This window comes from Alligator sinensis, unplaced genomic scaffold (genome assembly GCF_000455745.1).
Source record: "Alligator sinensis unplaced genomic scaffold, ASM45574v1 scaffold1213_1, whole genome shotgun sequence".
NCBI lineage: Eukaryota > Metazoa > Chordata > Crocodylia > Alligatoridae > Alligator > Alligator sinensis.
The window spans coordinates 405,872-425,339 of record NW_005842401.1 but is presented as its reverse complement, the minus strand read 5'-3'; the positions used below and the strand labels follow the sequence as shown (position 1 = coordinate 425,339).

Here is a 19,468-nt window from a genome sequence, read left to right as displayed (position 1 = left end):
GGTGAGGCCGCAGCTGGAGTACTGTGTCCAGTTTTGGGCTCCACAATTCAAAAAGGATGTGGAGAAGCTTGAGAGAGTCCAGAGGAGAGCCATACACATGATAAGAGGTCAGGAAAACAGACCTTATGATGAGAGGCTGAGAGCCCTGGGGCTCTTCAGCCTGGAAAAGTGCAAGCTCAGGGGTGATTTGGTAGCTGCCTATAAGTTTATCAGGGGTGCTCATCAGGATCTGGGGCAACGTCTGTTCACCAGAGTGCCCCAGGGGATGACAAGGTCAAACATTCACAAAATTCTTCATGACCATTTCAGGCTGGACATAAGGAAGAACTTCTTTACTGCCCACACCCCCAAGGTCTGGAATAGACTGCCACCAGAGGCCAAGTGGTTCAAGCACCTACTTTGAACGCCTTCAAGAGAAAATTGGATGTTTATCTTGCTGGGATCATATGACCCTAGCTGACTTCCTGCCCTTTGGGCAGGGGGCTGGACTCGATGATCTTCCAAGGTCCCTTTCAGCCCTAATGTCTATGAAATCTATGACATCTATGAAGCGCGCACACACAAAATCACACCCTTGGGTTGTGACAGCAAATAGCTCTGCCATTCGGGAAGGGAAGATTCCCCTGAGCTCCCTAGGGCTGCCGCAGGCTGGGGGACCCTGGGCTGGGGTGGGAGGAAGCCCACCAAGGCAGGGGCTCCCTGATGCCCCCATGCTGGGATGCATGGGCAGGCACCCAGCCTGGAGGACTGCTTTTGCTTCTGTCCTGTCGCCTGGGTGGGGCCAGCCGCTGAAGCAATCAGCAGCTGGAAAAGGGGAGGGGAGAGGGCTGCCAGGGTCTGAAAAGTCCCTTGGACCGGGACATTCCCTCCCCCATGTGATGTGTAGACTCTGTCTAGCGGGGGATGGGGATCTGTTCCCCTGCTCCCCCCATCTCTATGGGCTGACAGACACAGGCAGGAAGCAGGCTAAGGAGGAGAGGGGCAAGGCAGCAGGCAGCATAGCCCAGGGCTGCAAAGCATCCTGGGATGCTGGAGGACTGTGAGTGAACTTGAACCTGGAAGGGATCTAGGGCAGAGGTTCCATAAATGGGTTTGACCTAAATCAGTTAAACCTGATTGGATGCAGTATCAGACTTTTTGTAAACTGGTTTTGGTCATTTTGGCTAGAGACTGACATTACACAGAAATCAGTTTAGGTGATCAGAAACTGGTTTAAACCTGTAACAGAATAGATGTTCAGAGCACATAAACCAGTTTGAAAATAGCTGAAACTGGTTTGGGATAAACCTGGTTGAATGTAGTATCACACTTAACTGATTTGGATCAAACCGGTTTATGCAATGTCTGTCCCAGACCCCTTGCTGGTTTAAGATAACCTCCCCCCCAGCATCCCAGCATGCTCTCTGAGCTGGGCGGGGCTCTTTGTTCCACAGCAGGGCTGGCCCCTCCCCTCTGCTCCCTGGCTGCAGCTCTGGCAGAGACTGCAGGCTGTTCTGCCCCCACCACTCCCTGCTAAGCAGGAATCCCCGCCTCCCCTCTGTTCCCTCACCGGAGCTCCAGCACAGACTGCAGGCATCTGCCTGGTTTCTCCCTGCTAAACAGGGATTATTCCTTCTGCCCCTTTGCCTTACACCTCTCAGCATTAGCTAGCAGATCTCATGCTGGCTACAGTCCGTGCTGTGGGAGATGACAAAGGCTTTTTGGAGCTAATCAACAGGTAGCTGGTAATGTCCTTCCTTGGAAAACCTGTTTAAGAAGAGCTTGAACTAACAGAGGCTTTGTTTTCTTAATAGGTTGATAAACACCGAGTTAATGGTGATAAACCTATCTGGGTTGCTCAGGGGGAGGGAGGGGGCACATCAGAGTGTCCTGCCTGGGCCCCTCCCTGCAGCTCAGCCCTGGAAGGGCAGGGAGGGCTGCTCTAGTGCCCCCCAGTTTCTACCCTGAGCCACTGCAGGCATGTGTCTGAATTTTTTTCAGTCCAGAGGGAATGTCTGAACGGTTACAAACTGGTTCAGCCTAGCCAGGTTAGACTAACCTGTAAAGATTAAATCAATTCAAGCTTAGACTTTTTGAATATATGTCCCTAGACTTTGAAAGCAGCTTCTGTTTGCTAAACTTCTGTTCTGTTACAGGTTTAAACCAGTTTCTGATCACTGAAAGTGGCTTGTGTGTAACTTCTGTCCCTTAGCTAGAATGTTTTTACTTCCCTGATTTCCTGATTATATTGGATCCAAATACTACTTTTTAAAATCTTTTCTCCCCCATGTGATATTCCCTCTTCCATTTTCCTTTTCATCTCCCTCATACCCAATCAAATCCTCTTGAATACCCCTAGTTTTGTAATTTCTCCCAATCTCCCTGTCCTTGTACTTTGGCATCATCTTTTTCTTGGATTTAATAGTTTTCCGTTCAGTTTTATGATGCCTCTCTGTGTCATTATTGAGCTGAGATTCCATGGTGCTTTCCATTAAAGTTAGTTGCTCAAATATTTTAAGATCTCCTTTTTTTTTCTTTTTCATAATGCACTGCTGTTTTTGTTGTGTAAAGATACATTTAAAAGGAAAACACCATCCATATCTTATACTTGTTTCTCTGGGAGATGCTGTAATTTCACTAACTTCCTTGCTTCTCCTAAATGATGTCTGTGATGAATCTTGAAACACTTGTATTTTATGTTCTTCTAGAATAGCATCAGAAGTCTCTTAACCTTCTTCTGAATCTGCTACTTCTGTTTGAAACAGAAAATTATAGTATCATGTGTCTTAGTTGGTTTTGGTGGGGAAGGAGAGAGAGAGAGGAGTGTAGATAGCTTTATCCATGAGGACTGTTGCCATTCCTTTGTTTTAAGTTGTGTGAAGGAGTGGAATAGATACCTTCTTTAAATATTCTGCTGGCTCTCCCTTCTCCATATCTTCTAGGAATTGTCTTATTCTTGCACTATTTCTTATCTCTTGATTTTCTACAGTCTTAGTTTTCTCTTAAACCATCTTTTTCTTTTTTTCAATCAGGTTCATTTTATTTTGCAGATGTATTGCTGATTGAAGGTTTCCTTCCACCTTTATCTCCAGGTCTGTGACCCTACCCCAATTTCTTTTTCTCTTCTCTGATTTTATAAAATTGTGCCTCCATAAAGGATTTTAAAGCTCTGATTTCTGAGATTAATTCACTTAAGATCTCTCTGGTCAAAGGGGCTGTTTTGTACTCTTTCAGGCCACACTGGGTAGAGCACCGTGCATTTCCTCTTCCACTGTTTCAAGAACCTCTTCTTGAATTTCTGGTTCTACAGCTGTCTTGGAGAGGTGTAGGGGAATATTAGAAAGATTTTTGTAACAGAAATTTATGATGTTCCTGTTGGTAGTCTCTTAACTGCTCCACCACCATATCCAGTCATACAATATATTTGTTTGATAAAAGAAAATCTACTGCACAATAACTGATACTGCACCAGCATGTCGAGGTATGCTGACACTGCATTCTGAGATGGATGCAAATTCTGAATGATCTTTTAAAATTAATAATTGGCACTCATGATGGATAATGCCTCTTATAGCTTAGGTTTCCCTAAATGTTTGGCACATTTGAACTACTTTTAATAAGGGTTAATAAAGTGATGAGTAATAATTATTGAGAAATATTTGGATGTTTCAACACTACCCTTCACTTGCCTAATTTATACAAAAATATCATTAGCCCATTCTGTACATTTTATAAGTGGGTAGTCCAGATTTAATATTTAGTCCGCTGTAGAATTATGGCCAAGTAGGAAATGTACTCTAGCCCATATACACCCATTGAAACACGTTTAGCAAGTAATATTGTTCATATATGACATTTACAATGATATTTTATGTCTCCAAGGTACATTTAATGTATTATCAAAGATATAGTAACACCACCATCTGGTAGGGGGGGAATATAAGAAGGAGCTAAACTAAGGCGTCTTAATTTCACATGCTTAAGGAGAAAATGAAGAATAAACACAAAAAAATTATTAGAAATGGCATTTCTGACCTAATAAGAGGATAACTTGAGCTGGTGGCTTTTTAAGGTTATTATACATGGATCTTTTTTTTTGTCTCTTATTTCAGTATAATTGCTACAGTACAGTGCCTTAGTCTACAAAGCCCATGAAGTGTGGTTAACACATGCTATCTTCTATGGCTAGTGGCACCACAAAGGCATGGTTTGGTTAGCATTCATGTCTAGCTATCTCTGGCTCCAGATAACCAGGTGCCCAACGACGTGAGGTGGCATTTGGCTTAAGTCCAAAACAAGACTTGAACTCACAGTTCTGGAGCCATATGGCAATCTCTTAACTATTCCACCACCATATGCAGTCATACAATATATTTGTTTAATAAGAGAAAATCTACTGAGAAATTTCATAGATTTCATAGACATCAGGGCTGGAAGGGACCTCGAAAGATCATCGAGTCCAGCCCCCCGCCCAAAGGGCAGGAAGTCAGCTGGGGTCATGGGATCCCAGCAAGATAAGCATCCAGTTTCATCTTGAAGGTGTTCAATGAAGGCGCTTGAACCACCTCCGGTGGCAGGCTGTTCCAGACCTTGGGGGCTCAGACAGTAAAGAAATTCTTCCTTATGTCCAGCCTGAAACGATCTTGAAGTAGTTTGTGACCATTCGACCTCGTCATCCCTCAGGGCGCTCTGGTGAACAAACGTTCCCCCAGATGCTGGTGGTCACCCCTGATAAACTTGTAGGTGGCTATCAGATCACCCCTGAGCCTGCGCTTTTTCAGGCTAAAGAGCCCCAGGGTTCTCAGCCTGTCATCGTTGGGTCTGCTTCCCTGACCTCTGATCATGCGCATGGCTCTTCTCTGGACTCTCTCAAGCTTCTCCACATCCCTTTTGAATTGTGGAGCCCAAAACTGGACACAGTACTCCAGCTGCGGCCTCACTAAGGCCGAGTACAGGGGGAGAATGACGTCCCGGGATTTGCATGAGAAGCATCTATGGATGCAAGCCAGCGTTTTGGTCGCTTTACTAGCCGCCGCATCGCATTGCAGGCTCATGTTCATCTTGTGGTCAATGATGACCCCCAAGTCTCTTTCTTCCATAGTGCTAGCCAACATAGCACTGCCGAGCCTATAAGGATGCTGCGGGTTTTTTTTCCCCAAGGTGGAGAACCTTGTATTTATTGGCGTTGAAAATAACTGATACTGCTCTAGCACGCTGGGTTATGCTGACACTACAGAGATGGATGCAAATTACTGAATTATCTCTTTTAATTTTAAAAAAATGTAGCGCTAAACAGCAGATTTACGCCACGTGTCTTCAGAATTGTGACTCTTGGCTGTCATGTCTGCAGAGCCCTGATCATGTGCAAAATTTGGCTCTTCCGGTGCTTTGATAATCTCTTGTGTCATTTCCCTAAGTTGGCCTTCTGCATGCACTATATGGAACGTTCCTATTTAGAACTGTACTGGGATGCACTGCTGAACTGCATTCTTTGATCTTTTATTCTTTGATATTTGGTTAAAGGGAAAAGGTTCACAAATATATTTCAGTAGGTTGATATCCTGTCTCCCATAAATTGAGATTTTATAACCTGCAAAATGAAAATGACTTTGGGTAAAGCTTGATGGGTTAAATCTTGTCCTCTTTCAGCATCAGGGTATTATTAGTGATTGAGAGCTGGGAAGAAGCTGTCCTGGACTCAGTGCTTTAGAGGTTACATATTTGTTCCTGGAAATCCCTGTAGGAATATTCCACACATGTTAGGGCCTCAGGCTTTTGTATATTTTAACATTGGATTCTTCTTAAGAATCATACCTCCACAGGGAAATTCTCATGAACCACTTTCTTTCATATTTATACACGTGCAGAGCATTTCCCATCCAGTTAATGATCAAATAATGTCTTGGTGGCAACTAGAGTAGTAAGACTATTATAGGAAAATATGTATTTTAATTGCTTACCATGAGATGCAGTTTATTATTAAGAAATGTTTAGACTCAGCTTAATTTAACTTCTCTCACTTGTCTCAAGACACAGAAGAAACTGGGCACCAGGATTTTTTATTCATGCATGATTCCCAATCTGGTTTTAAACTCCTATGTTCTCAGCTAAAAACAATGAGAGGAAATGTGGAACTTGGGGTAAGGCGTGTGTATTTATGCACAAGAGCACCAGCCAAATATTTGCTGCTACAAGGGGATATCACCTCTTTTTCATTTTCTACTGACATGTAAGTAGAGTGACCATTTAAACCCTGATTTTCAGTGGGAAATGAATGTGGTGGGCTGGTGGTACATGCATGCACCTTGCACTGCCATTGCTACTCTACCCTCCCCCTGCCAGAGCTGGAACTAGAGCTACTGCAGGTAAGATGCAGGGTGTGGGAGGGAGGGAAGGAGGCAGGGAAAGGAACAGGAGGATAAGGTTCCATTCTGGTTCCATTCTGGAATCCTCCCCTACTTATTAAAGGCTTGTGCCATGTTTGTCTACCTATTGTTAAGCTGCTGGTGTGTGTTTTTATGACTTTCTTAGTTCCCATTGAAAAAAGATTTATTATTTGTTTAGATTTTGAACGACAGGGGGTAACAAATTGTTAAATCTTTAATTTTCTTCAGCTTCAGAGCTGCTTCAACTCTGGAAGCTGGAGCAAGACCCACTAAATTTCAGAGGGAAATGGTAGTCATTATAAGAAGCATGTACATAACTATATCTTGTTTGTCATTTACAAACAAAAGTACCTAATCCACCTGGATTTTCTAACTGATTTCTTTCACATAACTTTTGCCTTTGTGATTTTTAGTGTACCAATGAAATGTCATCTTTTACTCACACAATTATTCTTCTAATTTTTAATTTTTATTCCAGACCTCCTAGATACTCCCATATCATCCTGGCATTGCAAGCTTCAAAGACAAGAAGTAAATCCCAAAACATATGTGTAGCCATGTCTAATTGTGCAGTAAATTAAATGATGCATTATGACAGGAAATGCAACAGTGATTCCACATTTTTTTTCAGTAGTATCTGCTAGACTTCCTAAAATAGATTTTCCTACACAGAAAACTATGTCAGACTTTTTATGTGTCAGCTTGTAGCAGAAAAAAATTCACTTGCTCTTCTTTATATTAGAGGAATGAAGTCATATGTTTTATATTAAATGTTTTATATTACAGAGATTTGGTCTAAATTCAACAAAGGTTTTGAAGTATCAGGGGGAAATAATTAGTCTTAGTCAAAACAGTAGAAATACCATTCCTTGGGAATGGATTGACAATTTGGAGTAAAGATGAATTCGAAGACGCTGCTTAGAAGTAGTAGGGTTGGAGTGTTGCTATAGCCATGATGGTCCAGGAAATGTACATGAGGCAAAAAGTTTTTATGATATGTTTTATTGGACCAACTATACAGGTGGGAGAGATGTTGGACACAACATGCTCTTTTTCAGGTCTGGGAAAGGCTCTGAAGATGGGCATTTTTATGCCCTAAACTGGGTTGTCTAACATTGGACTCTATAGTTGGTCCAAAAAAATATCATAAAAACACCCCTTGCCTCTATTGTTGTTTAGAAGGATGTGGTTCGTCCTTTGGATGCAGGTGAATTTGCTTTTTTAATTGTTATGATACTATCATGCTGTAAGAAGTTCTTACAGTAATGTCTGTACATCTCCTGCTCCTGTTATTTTCAGGCAGACCTCTTCAAGTTGATTTAGCTTCTCCAAGATGCTATTGTGACCTCATAGATAAAAATAAGAATCACTAGGTGCTTCTACACAAGACACTATGGTGCTGTAGCGACACGCTATGGTACTGTTGAGTCTGTTGGCAAAAACCATGATGTCGCCGTAGAAACACACTTCCTTGTTACAGTTGCTACAGCGACGTAGTGGCCAAAAATAACCATGTGCAGTTGGCATGGCTCAGTATGGGCTGTTAGTGCGCCATCTTTTAGTACTCATAGTTTCATAGTTACAGGGTCGGAAGGGACCTAATAGATCTTCTAGCCCGACCCCCCGCCAGGGCGGGAGAACAACCCAAAAAAAAACCACCCTAAAAACAAAAACGGGACTCAAATGAGTCCAGCCAGGTAAGTATCCAGCCTCTTCTTAAAGATCCCCAGGGTAGGGGCCAGCACCACCTCCCTTGGAAGTTGGTTCCAGCTCCTAGCCGCCCTAACTGTGAAGTAGTTTTTTCGGATGTCCAATCTGTACCTCCTCTCCATCAACTTGTGCCCATTACTCCTTGTTATGCCAGCGGGGGCTAGGGGAAACAGCGTCTCCCCCAAACCCTTCTGGTTCCCCCTAGTGAGTTTATAGACGGTCACCAGGTCCCCCCTCAGCCTTCTCTTGTGGAGGCTGAATAGGTTCAGGTCCCGCAGTCTCTCACTGTAGGGTCTGCCCTGTTGTCCCCGGATCATGCGGGTGGCCCTCCTCTGGACCCTCTCCAGGTTGTCCACATCCCTCCTGAAATGGGGCGCACAGAACTGGACACAATACTCCAGCTGCGGCCTGACCAGCGTCGCATAGAGGGGGAGGATCACCTCCCTGGCTCTACTCGAGATGCACCTGTGGATGCACGACAAGGTCCGGTTAGCCCTGCCAACCATGACCTCGCATTGTCGGCCCATGTTCATCTTGGAGTCAATAATGACACCAAGATCCCTTTCCGCCTCCGTGCTCTCAAGTAGGGAGTTCCCCATCGTATAAGTGTGCTGCTGGTTCCTACTACCCAAGTGCAGCACCCTGCACTTGTCCGTATTGAAACACATCCTGTTCCTGTTTGCCCACCCCTGTAACCTATCCAGATCCTTCTGCAATCTCTCTCTCCCTGCTAGCGTGCTCACCTCCCCCCAAATTTTGGTGTCATCAGCGAATTTAAACAGGTTGCTTTCCACCCCAACATCAAGATCGCTGATGAAGAAATTGAACAGCGCAGGCCCCAGGACCGAGCCCTGGGGGACTCCACTACCCACCTCCCCCCAAGTCGAGTATGATCCATCCACCACCACCCTCTGAGTGCGACCCTTCAGCCAATCTGCAATCCATCTGACTGTGTAGGCATCTATGCCACAGTCGCCTAGTTTATTAATTAGGATGGGGTGAGAGACGGTGTCCCTACTTGCAAAAGGAAGTACTAAATGATGACAATAACAAAGGCACTGTACGGCCACGTGTAGACCCACTATTATATACATTCTATTTCTCTTTAAACACAAATTAGATTGCTATAGAGAGGAAAAAGTGGTTAAACCTAAAATTTGTATCTTTGATATTCTTTGAGGAGATCAAATAATTAATAGGCTAGTGCTTATTTCTTTATGAGTTCCATTTATTTCCCAGTGGAAATACACGAATAGATTTCAATGATGAACAAGGACAAGATTTATTTTAGTCCAAATGAATGAATGCTAAGGGGCACTTCTAGTACTTTTAAGTTTCTGAATAGGAAGGAAAGAGAGTACTGTCCAGGGATTTGACTACGTAATTTAAAAATAGAGAGAGGGAGGTAATTAAAAGCAGCAAATGTGTGACTTGTGGTTTCCTAAAGTCTAAGAGAACATCACAGGAATTTAAGTTTCCCAAAGTTAATGCTGTAGCTATAGGGTCTTGAGGACATTTGTGCTTTCAAGTTTCTGATTCCTTCTGTTTCTCCCCCACTTTGTCAAAGTAAGTTGCCTGTACTGGACATTAGAACTGAGGCCTAATAACAGCAGTATAATGCAAAAACAGTACTGTGTTGTGGGAGATGGAATCTTTACCCCTATAGGGATCTGTAGGAAAAACATCAGAATGGGGATCAGCTTCCGTTCTGTGACGTTAAAATAAAAATCTAAACAGAAGCACTGACATGAAGTGGTATCTTTGAAGAGAAGAAACAAATGACTCCAATATGTTTTTTTTATATTACGTTTGCTGCTGTTTGTAAACCTTAACTTTTAATGAATTCAGTTTCTTGACATAAGACCAACAAGTTTTTAAATCACCTTGTGTTTAGTTTGGTCCTGGATAGGACGTAACAGCAAGAATAGAGAATCTTGAGGCTCCTTAATAGGCATGGGTTCAGTGTGGACATTTATTTTAACCTCATCATGTAGGGCAATGCCTTAACTCTTCCCTTGGCCCTGAGAAACTTTCCATGTTGTTTCCAGGATTTCCCCAGTCCTGCAACAATACTAAGGCTACTGCTTCCACAGTACTCTGGAGGATCTTCTGTCCTGTCTGTTGGGCTGTTCCAGTGATTTCTCATATGTGCAATTATTTTCAGACACAAAATTGGATAAAGATGAGGAGCCTTCACAAATAGATACTATATGCTTTTCTCTCTCTTCTGAAGAAATCAACCAGCTGTAGGCTTTTCCACCTCCCCCTAAAGCAGAGCAAGAAGCAGCCTTGCGCAATCCTACCATTTAATAGAAATATAGTCTTGCAGCTGGTGGCCATACTCAGCTTTTTCCTACCTTCTATTTTCAGAGGAAAAAACAACTGATAATTTGCTGTTGTGGACCATACTTTTGCTGTCAGAATAGCAAGGAGGTTGGCTGGTAAGGGACCTTCAAAGCCTACTGGAAGGAGAGAGAGAGAATAAAAGGTTCTGGTCTTGATCGGGAAAGAAATGTATAAAGGTAATTTTTATCTTGACGCAGTCCAAGCCTTACTTTTACAATATGCCAAATCTATCTTATTTTGAAATATTCACTCCTAATCTGTCAGTGTTAATACTGGGTAAGTCCTACACTTCCTGTGTGACTTCGGACAAGTCACTTAATTTCCTTGTGCCTCAATCACCTGAACAGGAAAAGTTGACAAAACCTAGTGAAGCCAATAAAAAAGAGGTTGGGCAGCAGAGCTTCATTTTCCTGGGTTGAAAAGCAAAATAAAACAAAATCAAAACCTTATTTAATTGAACATTTTGCAAGAAACAATGGATTCTGCACACAGAATTCAAAATAGTCATTTAACACTTTCACTTTTTAGTGAAAAGATTTTTTAAAAGGTGGTACTATACAACCAAAAAACATTGCTTTTGTATTGCTGTTTGCTTGATGAAGGTGTCAGGCTCATCTGTTATTGTGTTCTACTATACCACACGGTTATATTTACAATGGAACTGTAAGGCTGCAATCTTGCAAACATGAGTAAGTTTATGCAGAGGTTTTATCTGACTAAGTTTTTTATTTGAACATGGAATAAACCAATGTACATATTTGTGTTTCAGGATAATCAAGTTGCTTATCAGAAAGTCCAGGTGACTCAAAATGAATCTGCTAAAAGTTCACACTTTATGCACTGTTATTAAGACACGGTAGGTGTAAATGACATTTTAAAGAACATTTCCTACAAAAATGGCAAAAACCTACAAAGAGTGGAAGCTTGTTTATATTACTAGGAAAGCGTAAAAGAGTATCACACAGGCGTGCAAAGAGAAAATTAGGAAGGCCAAGGTATGATCTGAGATGCAGCTGGCAAGGGCCATAAAATGCAATAAGAAGGGGTTCTGTAAGTATGTCAAGAGGAAGAGGAAGACCCAAGAAACAGTAGGTCCCTTGTGGAATGCAGAAGACAATCTAGTTACAGATGATGTTAATTAATGTCTATTTTTCTTCAGACTCCACAAATAGGGGCAGCTACCAGATGATGAGCGCAGTTGGCAGCTCAGAAAGGAAAGGAGTCAAACAGCCTTAAAATAGTGACAGAACAGCTTAGGGAGTACTTAGAGAAGCTAGATTATTTCAAGTCAGCAGGACTAGAAGGGATGCACCATAAGGTACTGAAGGCACTGGCTGAGGTAATTTCAGAGCCTTTACCATATCTGCTTTGAGAACTCATGGAGATTGGGTGAAGTCCCAGATGATTGGAAAAGGACAAATATAGTGCCCATCTTTAAGAAAGGGAAGAAGGAGGAACCATGGAATAACAGACCAGTTAGTTAGACCTGAATACCTGGAAAGATCATGGAGCAAGTCCTCAAGGAATCTATTGTGAAGCACCTAGAGGCGAACAAGGTGATCAGGAACAGGCAGCATTGATTTTTCCAAGAGCAAATCATGCCTGACCAACCTCATATCCTTCTGTGATAAACTGACAGGCTCTGTGAATAGTGAAAACAGTAGATGTGATTATACTTTGACTTTAGCAAGGCTTTTGTCACCATCTCCCACAACAATCTCATGAACAAACTGAGGGAAAACAGACTAGATGAAAGTACTGTAAGGTGGGTACATAACTAGTTGGATCATTGTACTCAACTAGTAGTCATAAATGGCTCAGCGTCTAGTTGGGAGGAGGTATCAAGTATAGTTTTCAAGTGTCTGTCCTGGGTCAGTATTGTTCAACATCTTCATTAAAGATTTGGACAGTGTGATTGAGTGCACGCTTAGAAAATGTATAGATAACACCAAATTGGGTGGAGTTGCAGATACTCTGTAGGCCTAGGATCCAGATTGAAGTGGATAGACAGGAAAATCTTCTGTAATCAACCAGATAAAATTCAACAAGAACAAGTGCTAAGTCAGAATAATTGTACACACAAACACAGACTGGAGAATGACTGGATAGGCTGCAGAACTTCAGTGAAGGATCTGAGGGTTATAGTGGACCATAAGTGGAATTTGAGCTAATAGTGTGCTCTTGTTGCAAAAAAACGGTATACTGTCTTGTATTAACAGGAATGTGACTTACAAAACAAGGAAAGTGATTCTTTCTAGCTTTGGGCCTCACACTTCAAGAAGGATATGAATAGTTCAGAAAGAGTCCAGCAGAGAGCAACACAAATGATTATAGAGGCCTGGAAAGGCTGAAAGAATGAGGGTTATTTAGTGTGGAGAAGAGAAGATGAAGGAGGGATTTCATAACAGTCTTCAAATACCTGAACGGTGATTATAGAGAAGATGGAGATTGGGTTTTCTCCATGACCATAGGGGGCTGGACTAGGAGCAGCTGCCTCAAGCTGGATCAGAGAAAATCAACATTGGAACTATCTGACTATATAGGTGGTCAAGCACTGGAACAGGCTACCTAGAGAAGTTGTAGAGTTTACAACCCTGGAAGTTTTCAAAAGCAGGTTTGACAGAGACTTGGTTGGCATGGTTTACAGAGGAATTATCCTGCCTTGAGGAGGGGGCTGGACTAGATGACTGTGTTCCTTCCAGCCCTTCTTCCGTAAGATCCTATATAGAAATCCAAAGCAAGTACTTAAAAAATCCCATAGCCTAATTTAGGTAAATATAAAACACTAAGATAAATTCCTGGCCCCACTGAAATTCATGGAGTTTGATTTACCCAAATGTGAAAAGATGCATAAGCATAATAAATTGAAGTAATGAAAGGGGAAGAAAATATTAATATTTCCCATAAAAAATGGTTTAGAAATAAAAACATGTTTTTTGTTATGTAACATACTTTATGTTCAGTCTTGACTAAAGGGTGCACCTTTTCCTTGCCATTGTAGCAAGGAAGTAATCCTTTATATTAGCATAGATGAGATTCCTTCAAGTTTAGCTTTTTGAAGTATTTCCAATGTTTTCAGCTTAGTGGCCCAAATCCACTATATGACATCACTTTATTGAGACAAGATTTTCAGATACATGTTTTATATTTTTTCTACATTTCTTTTCACATAACTCATAGTATTTCAAAAGCTCCTTACAGTCCCAATAAATTCATAGACAATCTGTTCCACTGACCTTATTGGTGAGAATAGGCGCGACTAAAATATGGCCCGTAGACCTATGTTGTGTGGCCTGAAGGTTTTCCTATGGGCCCAAATATTTGGCAGTGGGGGAGCAGTGGCAGCATTAATTACCAGTTCCCAAGGTGTGGTAATTAACACTGCTGCTGCTTGTTCCACTACTAAATTTCTGGCCAGATGACATGGCCTGTGTTTTGGATCAGGCCCATAGGACTGGATGTATTGAGCACACTGGCTTAGAAAATCAGAGAGAAGTCCTGGTGGATAAAAGTGTTCACATCAGGACTTCAAAAACGAGTAATGATATGACTTCAGAAACTAATAGTGTTATTCAAAACTACTTAATTGCTGTATGAAGCTAACACAGGCTGCCAGATATTGATGATATATTTCACTGCTCAGAGACTGTTGATAGGCAAAAGACTTTGGGGCAGTTACATTTCTGCAGGTGTTGAAAATTGCTCATTTATGGATTCTAATGAGTAAAAATACATTAAGGAATTGTTTTCCAACTTCGATGGAAATAGTTCCAAGAATACAACCAATTGGAATTATTCAGCCAATGGACTGGAAGTATTAATTTGCCAAAAATGAAGTAAAATATAATAAAATAAAATAAATAAAATAAAATATACCATAAAAACTGATTTGTTGTCTTGTTTGAAGTCTGTAAAATCAGACCCAGACAGATGAATTGATTTCATTCAAAGAATTTAGTACTTTTGAGAACATTCTCTTTCAAATATTCTCTCCTTTAGATCACTGGGTTTGAATTTTGAATATGCCTGATTCCAACACCTTTTCCACAAAATAGATTTGATAATTATACTTGTCTTGAAAGAAGACATTATGGAACATGCAACAAATGGATTTATACTTTTTGAGGTCTAAATAATACCCCCAACTTTTGGTTTCTGCTAGTTATCAGGAAGTAAATTTAAGAGAAATTGAGTACGATAAAAATGCTTCAAGACAATAAGGCATTCAAAAAGCCTGAGATGGATTTAAACCAATTTACGTGGGTTTTCCTAAGCAGTCCAGGTTAGTTTGGTAGTGAACAGAACACAAGTTTGCCCTTTGGTGGTGGGGGCGAGGGAAGAAGTGGCTAGTGCAGAAAGCCTGCATGCCTTCAAGGCCAGGAAGTTGGGGGAGCTCCTCCACTGCTGAGTGCAGTCCAGCAGCCAGGCCAGCCAGTTGGTTGCTGGGCACAAGCCCTGCGCTGCCCACAGTCCTCTGTCAGCTGCAGACGAGCAGTAAAGGCAGCAGTGTGGTCTGCTCTCTGGGTCTGTGCTCACGGGGAGTATGAGGGTCCCTGGGTGGGTTCCCACACACCCACACAGGGACCCCAATGCCCCTCATAGGTGGGTGTAGATCCAAGGAGTATGAGTGGGCTACAAGGGATGGACAAGCACCCATCATCAGGCACTGTGGTGACCCTGCTCTATGAGAGCCCCAGGCCAGGGCCAGCTGGGCACTCAGCCAGAGCAGCTGAGCACAGGCTGAATTTCAGCACACCTCCCTGTGGGGGCCGGGGGGGTTAGTTTGGGGCCCACAAAGGAGCCTGGGGTGCTGGATGACAGTGAACTAACTTGATTCAATAGGGGATCTGGTACAGAAGTTCAGTGCTCTGAACTAATCTAATTCAAATAATTTGAGTGTGCATTGATCCACGACTCTCTTAGACCAAGTTCCATCATTTTTAGTCCTGACTGTGTGTCCTAAACTTCTATATGATTATGGGTTTGATTTGAATTCTGATCACTTACTGCAGATTATGTGTAACATCTGTATTGATTTTTTTTTAATACACCTTCCTAATTAATGGATTCACAAACATTATCAGTTTTGGCTCACAACTGAAATTGTGGTCTACAGATTGTCATTAGTATGGGCCACCATACTCTTTATTTGTAGCCACACTGGCCATTTCAGCATCTCATAATTTCCTTTTGACAGTGAAATTGGGAAAGCAATATTAGAAAAGTTTTTTTTAGCTGAGATGAATTGAGTTTTGCCCAATAATTTCAGTGTGAATAGAGGTAAGCCAAGACTGATTAGTTTTGGAAATCTCACAATGCATTTTAGTTTTCTATTAATGTGATTAAGCAGCTGCAACTAAAATACACGAGTCAGCGTTGTGTAACCAGATGTCTTTTGTAGCCCAACAAACCGGAGTTTGGCAAGTTCTGTCCTAATTTAGAAAACAATTTGTGATAGGAACCTTCCCTCCCTCACCAAAACTTACTTTTACATATCCTGAACTGTAAGACTTCAGTTCCATGAAAAATCATTATTTTGGAAGCATTGTGCGCTCTGCCTTTTTGCTGATCTCTGTGCCTATGCCTTCATGTTCGTGTTCTGCTGATGCTTAAGACTGAAAAGTCAGATTGTCTTTGTAACCAGCTGGACTACACAGAATTTCTTGGCTTTATTTTTGTACAGGCAGGCATTAATTTTGGTTTTTAGGAAGGAAAATATATTAATGTGGATAATGGATAGGAGATCTGAGCGTTTTGCTTTAGGTCTGTCAGATATCCCATATGACTGTTGGGTAAGAGACTCTGGGATTTATCCTGGCATTAAGATTTACTCATAATTTAATAGGAAGTTTCATATATGGATTGATGAAAGGTGTAAACCTTAACTATTTGTGTCTCCATGTCACACTCTGCATAACATGGTTACTAGCCTCTTTATAGCTGGATTATGATCATACAGTAGTAAAAGTGAGTAGTAAAAGTGTTTTAAAAGTAGTAAAAGGTCTATAACATTTACATTTCTACAAGACCTTCCAAGGAGCACTGTAAAAACATTCTCATGTCAGAGTCTGGGTGAAAACTGGATTTTAGCTTTGTCCTCCATAGCATGCCAAGACCATAATCCTCTTTATGCTACCTACCTTTTTATAAAAGAAGATAGACATATATAGTCTATTTTTATTCTTCAAGCATTGATATACATGCCAGTGGGAGTCCTCTCTGAGACTGATTGGCAGTCAGCCAACTGCTGAGTCTACATTTAGAGCCAGTAAGGAAAATTTCACTTAAAAGAGACCTTTCTCTCAACCTTGGGAGAAAGATATGGTCACATTTAAAGTCAGATAAAAGGGTGTTAACCATTAATGGTTGCTGAATTAAAAGTCTGGTCTTTTTGACTGAAGTGATTAATTTTGGGTTTTTGGTGTCGCCAATAGGCTGCTTAAATCAGCCTAAAATACCAAAGAGAAAGACATGGGTAGACAAGATTCTTTGGGTAAATCTGGTATCTTTTATTAGACCAACCAAGAAAACAAACAGATGTAGTCTTCAACAAGTCAAAGGTATGTTACCCTTCTCTTTCTCTAAATCTCCTCCCTCTACATTAATCTAAAAAATTGGTTCAGGCTATTGTTCTTGCTATATACTACAATATTATATTGCCATGTGAATGGAAATGAGGGCTAAGGTAAGAAATTTACATTTGAAAGACTTAAAAGAGACACAGCACATACCTTTATTGACCAACAGTTTTGCATGCAGTAGCCTGGTGTAGTAGGTGTAATGAGCCAGTAACAAGAAGGAATTACAACATGAGAGCTTTATTTATTGAAAATAAAACTCCCTTTTGTTTAATCGATCATTACTAGCTTTTGCTGATTGCAGGGAGAATTACCCTATATTATGTATCATTGTGTGTGTGACACCAATAGTTTCCGCATTTAACTCACTCTCTTTGTTATTTTAAAATGAGCCACATCAGGCATACTTGCTTCTCTACATTAGCTGAGTCTTGCGTTTTGAGATGCATTAATGTATGTTATTTTGGCTGTGGTGCCTCCACATTATCCTGAGAGTCATAAAGCAAGAGGGATTGATAGATTCAGCATTTTGCTCATGTAACATGCAGAAGTCATTTAGTAAAATGATTGATAGTATTGCAGTGAAACAGTTCATAAAGGATAATGTCTTTCTACTTAAAATTCACATGCTATTACATAGGAAAAGCTTTGGCATTTGAAGGAAAAGTCAATTGAAACATCATCAGTGCGCAACAAGCTCTAACGTAACAGCACTTCGAATACGTGATGGAGAGGAGCATCCCATCAGACATTTTATTTCTGGGAACATAAGCTTCCTCACTAGTTAAATACAATTACTCACAAAGGATACCATTTGACAATTAGCCATAAACTTGTGATTAGATGGAGAGAGAGAGAGAGACTAGGCTACTTTCTTTCTTTCAGTCAGAAGGAGTGAGTCCAAGCAATTCTTTCAATAATTTCTTTAGGAGCGAGTCCAAGCCTTTAATATATTATGGAGAAGGGAGGGTATGCCAGGGATAATGGGTAATCTATTTTGTAAATCCTCAATCCAGTATGCATCAGCTGTAAATAAATAGAATACATTTTTTTTCTGTTTGCATCTTACTGAGCTGACTTGGTACTGCCACAATGCCAGTGACTCATCTTTGCCCATGTTATGAGATGTTGTAATTCTATCATTCCTCCTCAGTTTAAGATGACAATAGGAAAAGAGATGCTTGTTATTTTATTTTATCATAATGGTACGGTCCCCTGATATGTGTATAACTGCCTATAGGGAATGCTGGCCTTTTCCTGAAGGCTGAAGTTTATCTACCTTAAAGAGTAAAGCCTGAACTATTTCAGCATGAAAGTCATTGAGCTGCACCAGCAGCATGAAACAGAAGCAGATGTGTATTCAGGAAGATGGCAAACTCCTTTTACCATATATTGGAATGGAGGATGTTCTAGTGGATTCATGTATCTGGGCTGCTGATCTGGCCTGGATCCCTCTGACCCTGGATTAATCACTACAAAATTCATAAATTTTCTTTAATTTTAGTAAGAGAAGCAGAGAAGACATGATAGCTCTTTGTTCTTGATTCAGGGAGACGAGCATATGCTGCCTCCATTCCTCTACAGGTGCTTTGTTGGGTGCAATAATGTAGTAGGTGACATAATATACAAAGCAAAAGCTAGACTTTTGAGAGAGAGAATTTCCCCTCCTTTCCTTTTGAAAGGTGCACAAATATACTTTGGAAGATATAATTTGTTAGATAAAATGAAAAAGTATGAGAAAATTTTGTAAACTGAGAATGAGTTCAGTCTGAGGAATGACATAAAGTCACCACAGAAACATCAGTCCATAGGGGGCTATTTGGTTTATGATGTTTACAAGTGTACCTCCAAATGCTTCATATGTCCTGTTGTCAGTGCTGGATGGAAGGTTCACCCAGGGATTAGATTGAACAAGCCCTGGTTCAAGTCCCCATTCCACATAACACCTCTTTTATTGAAAATCCTCCGACTCTGGACAAAGGGGATCTGAACCAGAGACGAGACCTTTTACATTTAATGTTTCAGTGAGAGAGCTACCTTCTTTTTCCTATCACACAAAATTATTCAGTCTTCCTTGATATTGAAACCCCTTTGCATAAAAAATGTTGGTTTTGATGAAATGACATATTCTGCTGAAATTTTATTTCGGTGAAAATGTTCTGATCAGTTCCACTCAGTTTGATAAATGCTGGCAGTGGGTTTGTGTCTAAAGAAACATGGAAAAGGATGTGCTCCCCACTGAGCCTCAAATCTAGTTCAGACACAGAGAAAAGTGGTTGAGACTGACACATTATGCACAAAATAAGGGCACAAGTTTGAGGAGGTGCAGAAATTGTACAGACATGATCACTGAATATCTTCTCAGGTACATGTTTGAAGGAAAGATGTGAAAAAAGTGATAAAGGTTGCACGGGACAGGAGAAGATGGGTGATGTCAAGCACAAAAAGGTAAAGTAGAAAAAAAAGCAT

At 41.1% G+C, this 19,468-nt stretch overlaps 1 long non-coding RNA gene across 1 annotated transcript in view; it reads left to right on the top strand.

Annotated features, from left to right (window-relative positions):
- LOC112551280 overlaps positions 1-6,961 on the top strand; it is a 13,005-nt gene extending 6,044 nt beyond the window's left edge. The window contains exons 2-3 of the long non-coding RNA XR_003095548.1: positions 6,010-6,208; positions 6,844-6,961. This is a non-coding gene — a long non-coding RNA (uncharacterized LOC112551280). The remainder of the gene's footprint in view (positions 1-6,009; positions 6,209-6,843) is intronic.
- Positions 6,962-19,468: the final 12,507 nt, after the last annotated feature.